Source organism: Martes martes, assembly GCF_963455335.1.
Source record: "Martes martes genome assembly, chromosome: 1".
Classification (NCBI taxonomy): Eukaryota; Metazoa; Chordata; class Mammalia; order Carnivora; family Mustelidae; genus Martes; species Martes martes.
The window spans coordinates 199716486-199735520 of NC_137888.1; the positions used below are offsets into that span (position 1 = coordinate 199716486).

At 44.1% G+C, this 19035-nt stretch overlaps 1 protein-coding gene across 1 annotated transcript in view; it reads left to right on the forward strand.

Annotated features, from left to right (window-relative positions):
* MAP4 (microtubule associated protein 4) overlaps nucleotides 1–19035 on the forward strand; it is a 190539-nt gene that overhangs the window by 144632 nt on the left and 26872 nt on the right. The gene's annotated exons all lie outside the window — the stretch shown is intronic.

Here is a 19035-nt window from a genome sequence, read left to right on the forward strand (position 1 = left end):
GGCACAGACTCTGTGTTTCTAGAAGTGGGAAATGATCTCTCCGTAATGCAGCCACATCTTCTACCAGTTTGTTCACTGCCATTAGCCACAGTTGCATGTCAGGCGGAGTTCAGGGCATGGTCTTTGTCCGTGAGACATAGTGTGCATCCTCGGACAAGTCTGACGCTGGCCAATGTGGGATTCCTCCTGTTTTTGCCCTTTTGGGATCTCCTCAGTCAAGTACTTGGAATGAGATTGAGAAAAATGATTCCTTCGAGGTTTAGAAATGTTTTCTTTCTTTTTTTCCTGAAAAGTATACACCTAATCACGGCTTCCCTGAGCCTAACCTTCAGAAACCATTTCCTAGCCTTTGGGGTTTTACCACCTACAGATGATGCTGTTTCTCACTTTGCATGATGCAGCTACTAACTCCAGACATTTAAAAAAAAAAAAAAACAAAACAAAACAAGAACACCAGTTGGCCTTAGGGTTTTGGGCAGGCTTCGTCAGGGAATGGTGGATGTGCTGCATGATGGGGACTTTCTGTTTTGGGTGAAGCTTGTCTTTGCATGAATTTTGTGCCCAGTGAGGATTACTGTGCTGTGTGAGTAGAGGATACTCTAGGTCGTTATCTGCAGAAGACATTCTCATCTTTTCTGTTTTTATCTTTCTTCTATTAGCTACGCTCTTGCCAAGGCAGAAAATGAAGTCACATAGAGAGGGCTTTCCAGCCTTCATTAGGATTTCTAGCGTTCTAGCCAGTTCTTTACTTTTACTTTTTAGACTGGTTCCTCAGTTTGAACAGTGACACAGAGGTTGACATGCAAATTTTCTGAACGCTAGCCATTTCTTTTTTCTCCATATTTCCCAAAAAATCTAGCAAGAGGATTTGTTTTGACTCTTGATTAAGCAGAGCAGAAGTTTGAGAACTTTCAGGGCCCTACCTAGGCCAAGCCAAGCTCAGAGACTGTGTTGTTAGGGCTGCTCTTGCAGAGTGGCTGAGGAGAGAATGGTGGATTTCAAGCAGAAGTTGCTATTTTCTCTGTAATTATATCACACCTTTCCCCTAAGGACAGTCTATACTTTTTTTAATAGTTAAATTTTTTTTTTAATAATTTTGAATCAGGGGGCGCCTGGGTGGCTCAGTGGGTTAAAGCCTCTGCCTTCGGCTCAGGTCGTGATCCCAGGGTCCTGGGATCGAGCCCCACATCGGGCTCTCTGCTCAGCAGGAAGCCTGCTTCCTCTCTCTCTCTGCCTGCCTCTCTGCCTACTTGTGATCTCTCTCTGTCAAATAAATAAATAAAATCTTTAAAAAAAAAAATAATAATTTTGAATCAGTACATTCCCATGGTGACAGGGTATACACTTAAACGTAAGTCTGCCTTCCTCCATCAATCCCCATCCACATTTCCCTCTCCACAGGCACCCAGTGTTAACAGTGTCTTTATATATCCTTCCAGAGAATTTATGCATAAAGAAGGAATGACACACACATTTGTGGATTTTATACAGAGGAGACCTACCATACGTACTGGTGTGTGCCTTGCTTTGTAAACTCAACAATTATTTTAAAGGTCTTCACAAATCAGTACAAAGAAGGGGGGGGCCTCATTCTTAATTAATTGCTGTATAGTATTTTCATTACGTGGATATATCCTAATGTATTTTACCACTTCTTTATCAGTGGGCATTTAGGTGTTTCCTAGTTTTTCTTTTATTAGAACAAAGTCCATAGACTGTCCTTATTTAGACAGAATGTCATACTTTAGCTAGTACATCTGTGTAATAAAAAGGGACTCTGGAGTAGACTCTCTGGTTTGAAGGCTGTGGATTGGTAATTTTGACAGGTATTGCCACACTGTCAAAAGAGATGTACTCACACTTGGCAAATACCCGTACTGGCTCTTCTGTACTTTCTCCACTAGTGCGTTTTTTGTTGTTGTTGTTATGTTTGCTGGTCCTATAGGTGAACATTTATTTCTTGGCATAGATATATTCTGTGTTTTACTTACTTGGTGACTTCCTTGTGTTTCGCCAAGTTTGTAAAGGAGCATCTATTTAGCAGTATATTTACTTCCCTATTTCCAAAGAGGAGAAGACTGACAAAAGAGAATTCATTTAGGGGCACGTGGGTGGCTCAGTCAGTTAAGCGTCCGTCCATCCCTACTGTGAGTTTATAAAAATAACTTCTGTTTTTAACTTTTCACAGTTTGGATCTCTGATCGATGTAGAATTGGCTGATGTGTATGTTTATGTGGTTTATGAGATGTGACATAGGATTACTTGGTCATCTCCCAACATGTGTCTAATCTGTCTCCTGCTAAAGTGTCAGGCTCTACAGTCCTGTATGTATTTGCTGTTCTCTTTCCTTTTTTTTTTTTTTTTTAGGATTTTATTTATTTATTTGACAGAGAGACACAGCTAGAGAGGGAACACAAGCAGGGGGAGTAGGAGAGGGAGAAGCAGACTTCCTGGCAAGCAGGGAGCCTGATGCGAGGCTCGATCCCAGGACCCTGGGCTCATGCATGACCCGAGCAGAAGGCAGATGCTTAACAACTGAGCCACTTGGGCGTTTGTTTGCTGTTTTCTGACTCATTGGTCTTTCCCTAAGGCTTCAGAGGCACCATGTGACTTTAATAGTATATTGTCATATCTAAGAGGTCTAGTCCCACTCCTCACCCTATGACTACTTTTTAGAGTTATCCTGACTCTTCTGACTATTTATTACTACATATAAAATTGAGAATTAACTTGTATAGTCTTATAAAAAGATAAATAAAAATCCAGTCAGCATTTTCCTTTGTATCACATTAAATGTGTCAGTTATCCTAGGGAGGGGTGATGTCTTATATAGTGAGGTTTTCTATCCAGCCACACAGTCCTGTGCCACGTTCAGTAACGTAACCTCCCATGGTCAGGTTTGTATGCCCTCCTCCCTCACTGGTGTTTTGATGTTTTCTTCATGCAGATCTTCCAGTAAGAAGATCTTCCATGCAGATTTCTAGTAAGGCTTCTTCCAAGATGTATAGGAAGCAAGTGAATGTGCAGATACAGAGCTTTAGGCAAGCCTGGGGCTCTGAGGCATGGAGCTTAGTTGAATGGGGAGTATAGTGATTTGTGATAGGGAACTAGGTTGTGTGGCCCCTCATACTCAAGCACCTTTGGTCATGTAGGCCCTGAGGTTTCATCCATGACTGGTTCTAGACCTGGCCTTGTTCAGCGTTTCCTTTGTTCTTCACTTCAGGTCGTTTGTGTTAACTGCCCTCCCCCTGATTGCCAGTGATTAGTAGCAAGTGCCATCTATTATAGAGTGGATACCATGTGCCTAGTTATGTCGGTGGTAGGTAGGTAGATAGTCATACACACACAGACACACACACACACACACACACTTAACTATGCTATGAAGTCTTCTCTCCATTTTACAGATGAGAAAATGGCGACCCTCGCCATAAAGGTCATGCAGATAGTATCGTATCAGAGGTAGAATTTGAACCCAAGTCTTTCTGACACTAAGGCTTGTGCTTTTCTCATTCTTGCCTCAGAGGAATGTTCCAGAAGTTTTAGCTTCTTGAAACAGATGAAGGCTGACAGTCATATTTTTTTATTTTAATATCTAAGCACTAAGTACTTTTTTAGGTAGAGAAATGGAAACACATCATGAAGACATAAATTTTGAATCAGAAGCTAATTTGGGTTTGGGATCTAGGTCTTTTGGCTCGTCTAGCATTTTATTCTCCAGGCAGAGGCTGTGTTTGATTTATTCATGTGTTTTCCCTAGCAGCTACTTTTGAGCTTCACATATATATGCCATCTAATGACATTTTTAAAATTATAAATGAATTAATTTTCATTTTATTTTTGAGGGAGGGGGGAAGGAGCAGAGGGAGAGGGACAAGCTGACTCTGAACAGAGCGTGGAGCCCGATGCAGAGCTTGATCCCACGACCCAGAGATTATGACCTGAGCCAACATCAAGAATTGGCCACTTGGGACGCCTGGGTGCCTCAGTCGGTTAAGCGTCTACAGTCAGCTCGGGTCATGATACACTGTTTTGGGATCAAGTGCAGCATTGGGTTCCTTGCTCAGTGGGGAGTCTGCTTCTCCCCCAGCTTGTGCTCTCTCTGTCTGACAAATGAATAAAATCTTTTAAAAAAAAAAAAAAGAGTCACCGCTCAACTGACTGAGTCACCCAGGTGCCCCTAAATGAATTCTCTTTTCCCAGTCTTATCCTCTTTGGAAATATGAAAAGTAAATATATTGCTAACTATGTGCTCTCTTACTGTTTTCTCTCCTGTTTTGTTTTCATGCCACTCTCAAGTTTACAGAAACTTTAGCAGAAGATTTTGTCACATATTCTGAAGTATATTCTAGGCAGGGAGGATTGTGATACTTTGGGAAATCTAAGCTCACTTTATCAGAAAAGGACTTCCCGTGGGACTGTTTTTTGTGAATGAAAGAGCAGGTGTGAAAGGACAACCCTCTACTGGACTCAGGTCTGTGCTAACGCTTCACGCCAGTTGCTTCCCTGGCAGCCAGGTAGAGCTGTGAGTGACAGTGCACTTGGCATGTTGTCCTGGGACAATGTGACAGTCACCATGGATCCCTGTAGACAGGCCCTTCCATTTGCCATAGTTAGAAACTGGCCTCTTTTTTTTTTTTTTTCCTGGCTTCATTTCCTTTTCTTTAGTTTGCTTGAGCCCTTCTTCCAGCAGCTGGGAATGTCAGTTTATGGTAGGAAGTTCTCTTGGCATGAAACTCGAAGTAATTTATAAACCTCAGATCCTAACAGTTTTATAAATAAAATATGCTCAGCAGATGAAAAAACCATTTGTAATCTTAAAACTTGCTACAATTTTACAACTGGAGAAGTATCTATTTGGTAATATCTTTTTTCTGCTGCTTTCTTCCCACCTACCTGCTCATTCTCTGGCTTTTTAAAAAAAATAGCTATATATAAAAAAAATAGCTATATATTAGAGAAATTTAATGGGAAATTCTATATGTCATACAACTAAAAATTGCTACCATTTTTTGATGCTCAGCACTGTCTTAAACTCTTTCAAACCTCAAAGAATCCGGGGCTACCATTTGCCTTATTGGAACCAGTGCATGTAAATATTCTTTGAAATGAGTCCAGCAAATATTAATTTTTCTACTTTAAGGTGAGGTTCCTCCCCTTAACACTCCTTCACCAGTCATTTTTATCCCCGGGTGACAATAGCATTGGGAGATTCAGAAACCAGATGATAAACAGTGTAGCTTCTGAATTTTGATGTTGCAGAAATATTTTCTTCTTTAAAATATGAAGCGGACAGGTGTGCCTGGATAGCTCAGTTTGGTAGGTCATGCAACTCTTGATCTGGGGGTTCTAAGTTTGAGCCCCATGTTGGGTGTAGAGATTACTGAAAAATAAATCTTAAAAAATAGGTTCGCCCGGGTGGCTCAGTTGGTTAAGTGTCTGACTTTGGCTCAGTTCATGATCCTGGAGTCTCAGGATCAAACCCCGCATCTGTCTCTCCCTGCTCTGCAGGGAGTCTGTATGCTTCTCCCTCTTCCCTTCACCCCAGTTGTGCTCTATCTAGCTCGCTCGCTCGCTCTCAAATAAAATTTTAAGAAAATCTTAAAAAGTAATAAGATAAAATAAAATATGAAGTAGACAATAAAGAGGTCTTCCCTTTATCGTATTTCTCTTTATTTCCCTTACCTCCCCCCCGCCCCCGCTTTTTAAAAAGATTTTATTTATTTGACACTGAGAGACCACAAGCAGGGAGAGCAGCAGGCAAGGGAAAAGGAGAAGCAGACTCCCTGCTGAGCAAGACGACCTGTGAGGGGCTCCATCCCAGGACCCCGGGATCATGACCAGAGCTGAAGGCAGACAATTAACCGACTGAGCCACCCAGGGGCCCCCCGCCCTTGCCTCTTACTTTAACCTAAGATGTTGAAGCAGGTTATCTCAGCTATAAGCAGATTGGAATTGTTAGTTTTTAAACTGATTAGCAGTGATGGCAATTTGTTTAAGTTTAGACAGAAATATAATTGTCATACAGACATTGCCTATTGCTCTGTAAATAGTGGACACTCAACATGATTTGGACTTTTTAGTATTTAGTTCATTCATTCATTCAACATAGACCGGTAACATTATTCCCACATTCTAAAGGTAGGTTAATGACACATTCTCTACTCCTCAAGGATTCTAGAGTGGGGAGATAAGCACACAAACAGATAATTTACTCTAGTGAGAGAAGTTCTTTAATACGAGCTACAAGTTTTTAGAGCAAAGGCGAGTAAAGCGTTTAGGGCATAGACTGTGTAAAGGCATAGCGAAGTACAAGTGCATGGAATGTTTGAGAAGTAGCAAACATTTTGGAGTGGCTGGTATATAAGTCAAGTAGGGAAGCGGGGAGATCTGTGAAATAGTTTGAGATGAGATTGAGAGGAGGAATATAAGCTCTTGACAGGTCTGGGAGCCCATGTGTTGCCTCCATAAGTGGAGGAGATGGTGGGGGGAGCGGGTGGGTTTGCCTGTTGTAGTTGGATGATTCTCTTTTCTTTTTCATGGAGATCACCAGAGGGTCAGTATGATGCTAAAAGAACAAAGGGTTAGAATTTCCAAGTCCTACTTCTTGGGGGACTTTTCATCTATAAACATTTTAATGCTTTACTGTGTCAAATGACAAAAAGAATACATTTTAGTAAGGAGTTTGATGTCCTTTATTTAAAGGAAAACAGTCCATGGATTGGGGAAGTACAGTGCCTAAGAAGCAGAGGTACACTCTGCCCAAGGGATTTGGGGCTAGAGCACGTTTTCTAGAGCATTACAAGTGGCGCTGCATAGTAGCGTGACTAGGAGGGTGGAGACCTCCTTACAAGGCCAGCGGTAGGTTCTATTCTCTAAAGCTGAGTTGGAGGGATGTGATTGGTATATGTTGGGTTTCATTGGCAGGGAGGCATTTCCCAAAAGTGCAGACTTAGATTTTTAGACTTCAGATTTTTGATGTGAGTCAGGCCTCCATTTTGTGGGTCCCCAGTCTGTGTGATTTATCTTTATCAGTAGTAATGTAAGTAGATGGCTCACTTCAGTTGGTTGTGTTTTTTTTTTTTAAATTTTATTTATTTATTTGAGAGAGGGAGAATGAGAGAGAGCACAAGAAGTGGAGGGTCAGAGGGAGAAGCAGACTCCCCGCTGAACAGGGAGCCTGATGCCGGACTCGACTCCCAGACCCTGAGATCATGACCTGAGCCAAAAGCAGTCACTTAACCAACTGAGCCACCCAGGTGCCCCTCACTTCAGTTTTTTGCTTGTTTACTTCCCAGTCTTTGAAACTTAATTAGGGAGAATCACAGTTTCCTTGAGTTAAACATGTACTAAAAAATGTATCTGAAATTCAGTAGAATATGGCTTTGAAATGTTACTGCATATAATTATGTGCATATAAACACAAACATCATTTCCTCCCAGGTAAGAAACTTAGATTGCAACTTCATACTCTTCAGGTTCTATTAGTAAAGAATGTCATCAGTCATTGTAATCAGTAGCATCATCGACTGTCGTTGTAATGATAATTTATTAGAAATTGTTTCATGGAGACAATAACAGGGAACATTTGGTCAGTCTGGAAAGTAGCTTCGTTGCCTTGGTAACGGATAGGAAAGATGCAGAGAAACCAGTTGTGGAACATATCAAAACCAAGGCCCTGAACAGGTTGAGTACTAGCTCAAGGCACAGGCAAAAACCAAAACATCTGCCAGTGCATCTGCTGGGGTCAGAGACCTGCCAATTGTGCCAACATGCTTGGAGCCTAGACATGTCGTTATACGGCCTGATGAACGAGCCTCAGAAGCCACCAGCTGACCAGACACATGGGAATCTCTGCACTTTGCTTAGACTCAGAATGGAATGTAAAAGTCTTTAACCCAAAGGACCTTCCAAAATGGAACGTCTCCAGATGAGTTTAATGATGGGAAGGGTGAGGTCAAATGATAAAGTCCGTATAAAAGGAATCTTACAGGAAACTTAATGTGTATCCAACTTCTGGGCCACCCCCATTTGCTTTCTAGTAGCTCCCAGGAAAGGCACATAAATAAAAGATTATGGTGTAGTTGCCAAATCCTAAGATGGTGTAGAGCAAGTATGATGTAAAAACATCAATGAGTCAGTTTGGGGGTGAAGGTCTGGGAGACTTCACAGAGGTGACATTGAAGTGAGTTCTGTAAGAATAGGAGTAGAACCTAGTGAAAAGGAATTCCAGTGGCAGCTGAGTCTAGAATTGAAGCCTTCTGGTTCCTAAGTACATTTATTTTTGCCTGGACATGCTCAGCCTTTTTAAGACTTCACGTAAGTTCCTCATCTGCCAACTTGATAGAATATCACTGTGGCTGGGGAGGTTTGAGATCTTGCTACAGCTATACCCTGTGGGTGAACGTGAACTCCGGAGTGAAACTATGTCTATAATTCTGAACTGGACCAGAGCACTGACAGAGCTATCCTCAGATTTTTTTTTTTTTCATCCTCAGATTTTACTGATTTTTCTTTACCAGGTTTTCCCCCATCTTTGTGATTCAGGTAGCATTCACCTCGTTTGAGAATTTTAAAACCCATTAATTCTTGTTCTTTGTGATTTCTTCCTTGGTATGTGTTGGTATAAGCCACTCTGTCCGCTTCCGCATCTCTGGATCTCTCCTTGTTCTTACTGAAGCAGGACCCACCTGCCTATTCAGAAGCCCCATGAAGGGAAGCTCACAGTATTGAGGCACTATACAAAAACATAACATAAAATTAAGTGTTCTTGAGAATGGAAACTCATAACCCAAGATTGCTAAGGAAGAAGTTACTCACACCTTCCTCATCCTTTGCAGAATTAAAGCAAGACCATGATGAAGGTATAGACACTAAAACTAAATGCAGTGCTGCTTTTTCTCCTTTATTTCAAGCTCGCTTTGCCCCCAAAACACATACGTGTATACACACAGATATTAATTTGGAAGTTTTTAAATTGATCACAGAAAAGTAAATTACAAGTATTGTAAATTAAAGCCTGTAGTACTTGTCTTCACTGAACAAAACAGAAGCAATGAAAAGGGGATACATCCAGTGTGACAAAGATGAAGTTCTGCTTAGCAGTGTGGAAGACTGGTGGTCCAAAACCAGGCATCTTCCATATGCCTTTTCCATTAACTCACCATGTGATCTCAGACAAACCACTCTTGTTTCCCTCTCTAGCTCCTGTTCGCTGTTCTGTAAAATGAGCAGGTGAGGTTAGGGGAGTTGGAGCATTCTGATCCTGTCCTGTAGCACATGGTTCATTTTCCTTCCACTACTGTTTTTATGAAATGATCCTTATCCATTTAAGAAACAAAACAAAGGAGCAAACAGAAGAAAAAGAGAGACAAACCAAGAAACAGACTCTTAACTACAGAGAGCAAGCGACCAGATGGGAGGACAGGTTGGGGGGATGGGGGAAGCAGGTGACCGGCATTAAGGAGGGCACTTGCGATGAGCATTGGGCAATTCAAATAAAACCTTAAAAAATAATAATAAAAATGTAAAAATAGAATAAAATGATCCTTGTCCTCAGAGATTGGGAGAATAGAATATTATTTTCTTTAGGCAGTTCATACGAATTTGAGAGCTAACTAGCTTTTCTTTTTCTCCTATTTGTTAATTATTGAAATTGGGGGTTTGTATGGTGTTTCTTGGTGGTGGTGGTTTATTTTTGCCTACCTTTGTCAGAGGGGACCTCATGCAGTAATTCTTCAGTGTAAGGGTTTACGCTTTATCATTTCACATCAAATTCCCGGCTGGAAATGGTAAAACTACTTCGTACCTCAATACATTTTCTTAGTGTTTTGTTGTGTTTTTGTTTTGTTTTGTTTTGTTTTTTAAGCTAGCATCAGTGGGTACATTCTCTGTGTTAAATGTTTTTTATGTTACATTACTTCACCCCTGCACAAGGGGTGGATTCTGTGGGCATCGCCATACCATGCCTCATGTTCTCCTGTTGTACTCAGACCCTGTGGTGACACCAGGCTTGTTGTGTGTAGGCTGGAGCATCTAGCTGACGTGGTGTCTTGGGCACTCCCCTGTACTCTGGGCTTCCTGTCTGGGCTTACACCACTTGGGCACTGGATCCCTTAGATTGCCCCTTCAGCTCTCTGACTCTCGAGCCTTATAAACTCTGAGGCCTCTGCTTGGTGCCGATAGCCAGATGCCACGTCATTGTCTTCTTTCAGGCTGCCACATTTCTGATAAGCAGTAAGAACTACGGTCCAGAGTATGTGCTCCCTTGTGACCGGCCAGCTTGATTCTCCAGGTTCCTGCTCCTGGTCTTTGGCTGACTTGCAGTTTGCTATTTATAGATAGAGTCACCGAGACAAGATATGTGGGATTTGACAGTACTAGGGACTGGCAACTCTCATTATTATTGCCTGAGCTTTGTTTGTTTGTTTTGTTTGTTGTTGGTGCCAGTGGGAGGGTTTGGATAGTCTGCCTGGAATTAAAAATGACTGGACTCTAAGGAACAAGTGTCCATGCTTGTTCTTCATCTGGGTTCTCTCTGCCCCTTCAGAATATGGCAGCCAACTCAGACTGCTGAGTTGCCTTGTCAGACATGCTGCTACGGCCCCCATCATACCTCTTCCAACAGGCAGCACCCTTGCATGGGGAGGGGCGGGGTCTACTGAACATACTGGCCACTGGAGCCCCAAGTTAAATCCCTCTGAGTTGAACATAGCAACAGACCTACAATTCCTCGATGCACATTTCAGCCATCTCATGAGATGTAAGAGTGTTAAAACGGAGAGACCTGAAGCCACCTTCAAGATTCCCCGCATTTTATGGATAAAGAAACTGAACCTAGGAACAGTTAAGTGCAGTGCTCAGAATCCTAACGGTTAGTGGCACAGAGAGATTTTAAAACCTGGTCTTCTGACTCCAAGCCAGATTAATATTTTTCTCCCATAAACCAAAGATAGAAGATGTCAGTGAATTGAGGCTGTGCATGTGTGTTGGGGGCAGGGAGTAACTAGTTTCTGAGTGGATGAGGTTGTTGAGGCATACCTGTTGTCTAAGGTATTTTCTAAAATTTGCCTCTGGCTTGTTTGGACAGCATTGCAACAAAAGCCTCCCGCCAAACTTTCTTAACTTTCATCATATATGTACTTAATTATATCATATGTATATGTATATAAGAAAGCTAGGATTCAGCTGTGTTTCATTCCAAGCCTTTCTGTACCTAAGGCTCTCATCTTTCTTTTTCCCCAGTTACTTAGTAGAATCATAATCTTTCGGCACCCCCTTCATTTCATTATGCATCCTCACTTCCCTTTCCTTGGTGGGAGCTTTGCGGCAGAGTAAAATGACCTTGGTTCCTTGCCAGTGAACCTTTGTTCACTGGCTTTCACATGTATTGCTACTAAACTGCTTAAGGTCAAGAAGAACGAGAGGCTCAGTTTATGTTCAGGGCAGAGGTTAAATGGAAATGCACTTTTTTTTTTTTTTTTTTTTGGAGGATTTCAGTGCCACCACTCCTGATCATGAACGTAGCCCAGTGTTAGATACCGTAGGAGGCATATGCAGTTGGTTCCTGCACTGCAGGTGGGGACTTGAGAGAAGCTGTGTGAGTGGTATGAGTAGTAGAGAATGGGTGCTTGGAGACAGGGGTTCCAGTTAAGGAAACTTTCTTGGGCTGTGCTTTGGTTATCTTGTCACATTTTATAGATCAAAGAGAACAATCTTAACTTGCCCCCTTTTTTTTCTGAAAGCACTATTATAAAACGATAACCAGATCAGTGCAGTTGATGGCAGATATAACCAGATCAGTGCAGTTGATGGCAGATGGCTTTAAAACAATCCAGCCTGACTTTTCTTTGTCTTGGAACAAAGCATCTCATGTATTCTTGATAGAATATTTCATAGTATCCTATGTTAGCCCATGATGGTGACTTACAGGGGAAGCAACAAAAATCAGCTATGTTCAGGGCAGAATATGGCCTGTCCTTTAAGTGTAACTTTCTTTTCCAGGCATTTTCTTTTATGGATTCTTCAGTCCTGAATGTACAGTTTATAAACTCAAAGGCCAGTGTAGCAAAGGACCGTGCTAGATTAAATCGGGACCCTGGACCCTGTCACAGATTGCCAGAGTCCCTGTGCTGCAGAGGTCAGAGAAAAATGCACTGGCCCTGTGTTTTCACATAGCAACTGAGCAGTCAACTAGCTGGAAAAAGCAGGGCTGGTGTAGGAGGGAGGGACCCCGCTTTTCCAAGGAACCGGGGGGAGCAGGGTCAGGAGTCAAAGTGCAAGGAGTGGGGGGGTATGTTTCACACAAGTGTCTTTTACTGGGATATACATCTCCAAAGCCCTGATTGCTGAAATCCGGGAAGGAGCCCTTTATTAAACTCTGCCACAGTGCAGAGCTACAGATGAAGCTCTCCCTGGTCTTTGGGGACTCCACTTGTCAATTTTCAAGTGAATTTGATAAGTTGCTATGACAGCAAACCCACTCGTGCTCCGAGAAATGAACACCTCCAATTTTGATACTACATTAAGGTCTTTTTTAAGTGAAATTCTGAGCCATTTTCTGAAATCATTGTTCTCGAGGTTATGACTGGGGACTGGCAAATGAGTCTTGCCTATTTTTAAAACGTTTTTTTGAGTGGGTGAATGGGAAAGTGTGGGCATAGTGTCAAATAAGTGAACGTGTGGGTATGCATGTATCTGTATCAGTGAAAGCCGGAGTAATTACTACCCTCAGTACCCAGATTGGCACCATACCGTGTTGTAAATTGCAGATCTAAACAGAGTGCTAGCTAACAGGAAATTACACTTTCAGTTTGGCAGTGGCATTTGTGCAGAAAGTAGCAGGTTCTTTCCTTTCTCTTTCTTTCTCGTTCTTTCTTTCACACTAGTAAATACATTTAGCACCCAGCTGCTGGAGGAGAGGGGAGCATTGGGGGAAAGATAGGTTTTGTGATGAATACTGGGGACTTGGTGTGATGTCACTGCCAGCTCTGTGTGATCGTAGGTGGTGTTAGAGCTCCAGGAGCGAGGGGGGAGAGCAGTCGAAGAGACGATGTCGCTCTCAGACAAGCAGCCTGCCTCTCGCACTGCTGCTTACGGCCAGCTCTGTAAGGGCAAGCCTGCAGAGTGCCGAATGGACCCCCCAAAAGAAATCAGCCAAGCTGGATTTGAATGGCAGAGGACAGAGGGCAAACTGAATGAAATCGGACTGAATGTCAGCATGGACGGGCAGCTGAAAGACGGGCTTGTGAAGAATGCCAGCTTCCTGGAGCAGAATAAGCTCTGCTTCTTTGAGGGGAAGCTAGACAAAGAGCTCAGCATTGAAGTGCCGGACAAGGAGTATCAGGCAGCCTCGGGTCACCTTGAGAGCAGGTATGTGATTTCAGAAACCTGCCATTCCTCGGAGGGGAACTCGGTCCACCAGAAGACAGCTGAGTTCCATGTGGGACCCGGAGAGGGTCCAGACAAGAACAAAGCCTATACAGTTCAGGGAACGGTGGCAGGGAAGAATGGGCCAGAGATCAAGAGCCAGCCAGATGTGGGCTTCCCTGGGGCTGCTGACATCCCCACCCAGTATGTTAAGGAGCAAGAAACCAGTGTTTGGAACCCCAACTTCCATGCAGTAGCTCAGGGCTCGAGGGAAGCAACTCTAGGAAAGAATGGCATCACCACCGGCTGCCGGGCGACAGGGGTGGCGAAGGATAAGTCTGGGCCACCTGAATGTGAGTCCTCCCCATCTGTGGCTATAGCGTGCCCAGCCCCCACAGCTGAGCCTTTGGCCACTGCCATTCCACCGATCACTATGGTGGAGTTCCCCCAGGAGTGTGTAAATGTCAGCTCTCATGACCGAGACCATGAGAAGGAGCTGGAGCAATTGAGTTCTCCTGAGGAGGGGGCTTTGCTGGACCAAGTGCCCCAGCAGAAGAAAGCAATGCGTCGGGCCCTGTCGGAATGTTCTCACCTCTCAGTTCCCCCAGCTGTCAACCTTGCAGAGAAGTATCCTGAACTCCCTGGCAGAGAAGAGCTTTCTTCTGGCCTGCCGCCTCTTACCAGTAGCCTCGTGCCAAGTCCTGCGCCCAGGAGAGTGGGGGCTCCTGCCGTCAGGCGCTCCATGACGGTGGCTGAGGAACAGACAGCTAGCTACGGATTGATCCCCGGGGAACTGCCCATCCCGTCTCCTGAAGAGATGCCTCCTCTCATCTGTGAGGAGCCTGTGGCCAAGAAGAGAGAACTGACCCCCTTCTGCAACAGCAGCGGCAGCAGCTCTGGGAAGAAGGAACTGGGCCCCGCTGGGTTGTGTCTGCATGGAAAGCTGGAGCAGATTCCTGAAGTAAGCAGCAAGGAGAAAGGACCAGAAGATGTCAGTGAAACAAGAACAGATTTGTGCCCCCAGGTCTGCCAAGGAGGTGAGAAACAGCCAGGACAGACGGCTCTGGCGGGGAAGAAAGAAATCGAGGTCACTGCAACCCAGAGCACTCCATCATTCCTGTGTGAAGAGACCCCACGTGATGGTATGTTTCTAAATTTTGCCTCCATGGGGAGCAAGCAGACAGCAAGGAAGAAACCAAAGTGACAGATTACCGGCAGGAGCGTTAGGCAGCTTGTTACCGCTGGAGTCTGTGTGCCTGGGGAAGCTGAATTCCTCGCGTTGGAAGGTTGCAGGGAGTGAGGCGAGAAAGTAAACGAAGTGAATCTAGCTAGGTCAGCCTGAGTGTCCGCTGGTGTAACGGATCATGGGGCTGGGGGTGGGGGCCGGCGGGGCCGGAGGGTGGCAGACAGAAGAAATAGAGCCCCTTGCTCGACCTCAGTGTCACCCTGCCCACCCCATCCCCGATCCTCCCACCCTTCAGCTCCCTGTTGGTTTGAACCAGATGATTCCTGAGCCCTAAATCATCCAGTCACAACTGATTGATTTCCTTGCTTGAAAATCTGCCACTGTGTGGATTCACAATGGGCGTATCAGCTCTAGCCTCCTCTCATTAAGTAGCACAGCCTGGGTGCAAGCTCTGTTTTCCATTTCGCTTGTGAGGACATTTTACTTTTGTTCAAGTGGAAAAAGAGCCTTTTAAAGCTGGCTATTTAATATTCTTTTCCGGTTCTTCATGTTTGCCCCAGTCTTGCTTCTGGTCTTCTCTTTCTGTATGTGTGTGGGGAGAATTTGTGGGGAGAAGGGAAAGAAAGGGAAAGGAGAGAGAAGGAGAGACTTGCACTTAATAAACAACTAACGGTCCCGGTCTTTGTGGCCGCCTTCTGTGTCTTTCCCTGGCTCTGCTCTTCCCCGTCCACCACCTCCCCGCCACCCGCCACCTCCCCCGCCCCCCCCCACCAGCTTATTGTTGGTGGTCTACAAAAGCTTGTTTTCCTCTGAGTCTAGTTTGAGCACAAAGGGCTGTGATTCACAAGCTGCTTAGTGGGGATTTAAACCCTGTGTGTTGTCTGTCAAAAATAGCTTCTTCGCCTAATATTTATTTTTCTTAGTACATTTTCATGAAGTTTTTTTTACTCATTTTCTCTTAAAATTAGAAGTGGTGTTTTCTAGGGGAAGGGAAAGTGGAAAAGCTTTTTTTTTTTTTTAATGGAGATGGGCAAAGAAGCTGCATATCTCCTCTGTGACTTATGACTCCAAGATGACAAGAACTCAGATACTCTGTGCTGTTGCTTACTTCTAGCTGGGGCGGAACTGCAAGCCCCTTGTGGATAGGATTGTGTCATCTTCTTGTTGATCTGCTGCAGTTGATCCGGTTCCATGCCATAGACCTTCTAGGCGGTAATGAGTGCAGAGTTTCATTTATTTCCAAACAAGTTCATCCTGGTTCACGCTAACAGAAGTTCATGGTGGTAGAAAAAAAATTCAACTAACTTGAAAACCTCACTGACTTACCCACCTAATAAAATATTTAAGTGCCGACTCTTTTTTTTTTTTTTAAGATTTTATTTATTTATTTGACAGAGAGAGATCACAAGTAGGCAGAGAGGCAGGCGAAGAGGGAAAGAGGAGGAAGCAGGCTCCCCGCTGAGCAGAGAGCCCAATGCGGGCTCGATCGATCCCAGGACTCTGAGATCATGACCCGAGCTGAAGGCAGAGGCTTAACTCACTGAGCCCCCCAGGTGCCCCTTTAAGTGCCAACTCTTAAGTGCAAAACACCATGTAGGTAAAAATAGATAAAGATTCATTTACTTCCTGTGCTTCCAATCTGCCAGTTACTATCTAGGCACTGGATATTGTCGTTAGATTGTCAGGCAAGTTATGATCTAATTGGAGTGGGGAAAGGGACCGTGAGACAGGGATGAATCATGACAATTACCTGGAGGAGGTGGTTTGGAAGCCTTGAATGTCTGATGTTGCAAGGGAAAGCCTTCCAGGCAAAGGAACTCATGTAAACAAAGGTGTGAAGCCTAGACAGCTCACATTAGGTAAAAGAACAATGACCAGTATTCATGGGGCACCCTTGTAAGGATTATTTAATTTCAAAGAACGGAAACACACTCAGAGGAACTCAAATTTATAAAAAGGTGGTCATTGATAGGGAGTCTCAGGGAAGCCAATTGCAGGAAGTGTGGCCGGGCTGCAGCCATTGTGTGCCTCTCGGGACATCTGCTTCACCTTAAACATGTGTTCCATTCTCTTCCCTTCTGGGAACTGTTTTTTATTCTGCCATCTCTTCCATTTTGCTGCTTTGGTGACTGGTCCGCACAGGGCATTGGGTTGCCATGGTTTGGGCTCTGTGCCCCACTTCATGCTACCTTACATCCCTTCTGTTTACCTCATTCATCTGGGGGCTTCTTGGGAGAAGAGTGTGGGTTGAACAGACATGTCCCAGTCATCTGTACGTACGTAGTCGGAAATAATGGGAGGTCAAATCTAGGAAGTTGGTTGGAACCCAAGCTTCAGATGCCCCCCTAAGATGCTTTTTAAAAAGGGTAGCTGCCTATAACAATAAAGTGGCCCAGAGTCGGCTTTAGGATGACTCACCTGTTCTCAGTGGATAAGATGAACTGGAGGACAGATGATTGAAGGCAGAAATTCTTGTGACAGCAGCTTGATTGATGTAGGAGTAGCCGGTGAAATAAGCTAATCAACTCAACTTGAAAACTGGATGTGGAGGGTGACAGAGAGGAGTCAAAGTGGTGCTCTGACACTGAGCCTGGGTTTCCCAGCAGACACACATACTGGAAAAATCCAGCTGAAGGGAGAAGTTCTGTGGATCAGTTATGACTTCTGTTTTGAGCATTCTTTTTTGAAACTACAGGGACATTGATGGGGGGGTCGTGGTGAGAAGCACCGTCTGGGTGGGACATAGCAGTTTCTGCTTACATGTATGTCACATGTTCTTCACTGGGTGACGAGTACTTACGATACAGGTTGAGATGTTAACATGCTTGTATCATAGTGCAACTTTGTGTTCGCATTGTTTACCGAAAAATCCTGTGCCTCTTGAAAAATGTTCATAGTGGTCTGAGGCTAATGACAGTAAGTCCCGCATTTGGTAAGATATTCTTTTGGCTTGCTCTAGGGGAAAAAAAGACATTAGCAACCTTGTGTGGTTTTAAAACTTTTTTTCTTCTTCATATTTTTTTAAAAGATTTTATTTATTTGAGAGAAGGAGCGTGAGCTGGGGTGGAGGGAAAGGGACAGGCAGACTCCCTACTGAGCGGGGAGCCCAGTGTGGGGCTGGATCCCAGGACCCTGAGATCATGACCTGAGCCAAAGTTAGACACTTAACTGACTGAGCCACCCAGGTGCCCCATATTTTTAAAACAAAGCAAATTCAGTTTTGACTAAAAATACGTAGGGTTTCAAACATTAAAAAGTACAGAATGCTATACATTAGGAAAACTCCTACCAAGAGGAGACCACTTGATTCACTTTTTTTTGCTCCTCTCCTCTAAGTACAGCTAAATACTCTGAAAAGAATTCAGCAGACAATTATAAAAGGAATCTGAAAGGCGCAAATGAGAGGGCAGACTGAGGAACGACAGTGTGCAGTGAGTTCCCTGGGTTTTGTTTCTAATCTCCCATGTACCCAGGTCTGGGCCCTGGGGAGTACCCGCAACCTAGAAGTGCCAACAAGCATAGGTGCCTCCCCCCTCAAAAAAAAAAAAAAAAAGAAGAAGAAGAAAGAGAAGGAAAAAAAGAAAACTAAAAGCCTACTTTTTCTTGCCAAAAGACCAGGAAAGAGGAAGCCCTGTTCCTAACCATAACCAGCAATAGCAGTGGGCTCAGTCCTGCTGAACAGTGCTCACGAGGGCCTGCCTGTTGCCCATTCCATACCTGACAGCATTACAGTATGACCTATGCCTAGTCCTCCACCAGGTGACAGTGCCAGTGACACCCACAGGCCTGGTATCTTCTAGCTTTCTGTCCAGGAGCAGAAGGGGGAGGAGATTATCTCCTACAACCTTATCTCCAGCAGCAAAAGGCCAGGTAAGTGCTTCTTGCTTCCAGCAGTTCCTGCAGAGATCAAACAGAAAGTCTGCCAGCACCAGGGAGCCAGAGAAAAGTCAAGAGAAACTGTATTCTATGGGTCCAGCATCACTCAGCCCCCACCTAGTGAAACCACCTGGCCCAGGGAAGTGCCTTCAGCCCTTGTTAGAAGTACCATCAGGGACTGAGTGACAGTCTCTTGCAGCCAGAAGAACACAGCAGACCAGAATTGCATTACAAGGGCTCTGGAAACTAAATTGTCATTGAAACTACAGCCAGAACATGCACCCTAAATTTAAACAATGATTAACTGCTAACATACGAAATTAGGACTTTTAAAGCAGCCATTATAAAATTGCTTCAGTAAGCAATGATGAATTATCTTGAAACAAATGGAGAACTTTTAGAAGGTATCAGCAAAGAAATAGAAGTTACAAAAAAACACAAAATGGAAATTATGGATAGGAAAAATACAATAATCAAATTATAGGGGTGGCTGGGTGGATCAGTGTGTCAAGCCTCTGCCTTCGGCTCAGGTCATGATCTCAGGGTCCTGGGATCAAGCCCCACGTTGGGCTTTATGCTCGGCGGGGAGCCTGCTTCCTCCTCTC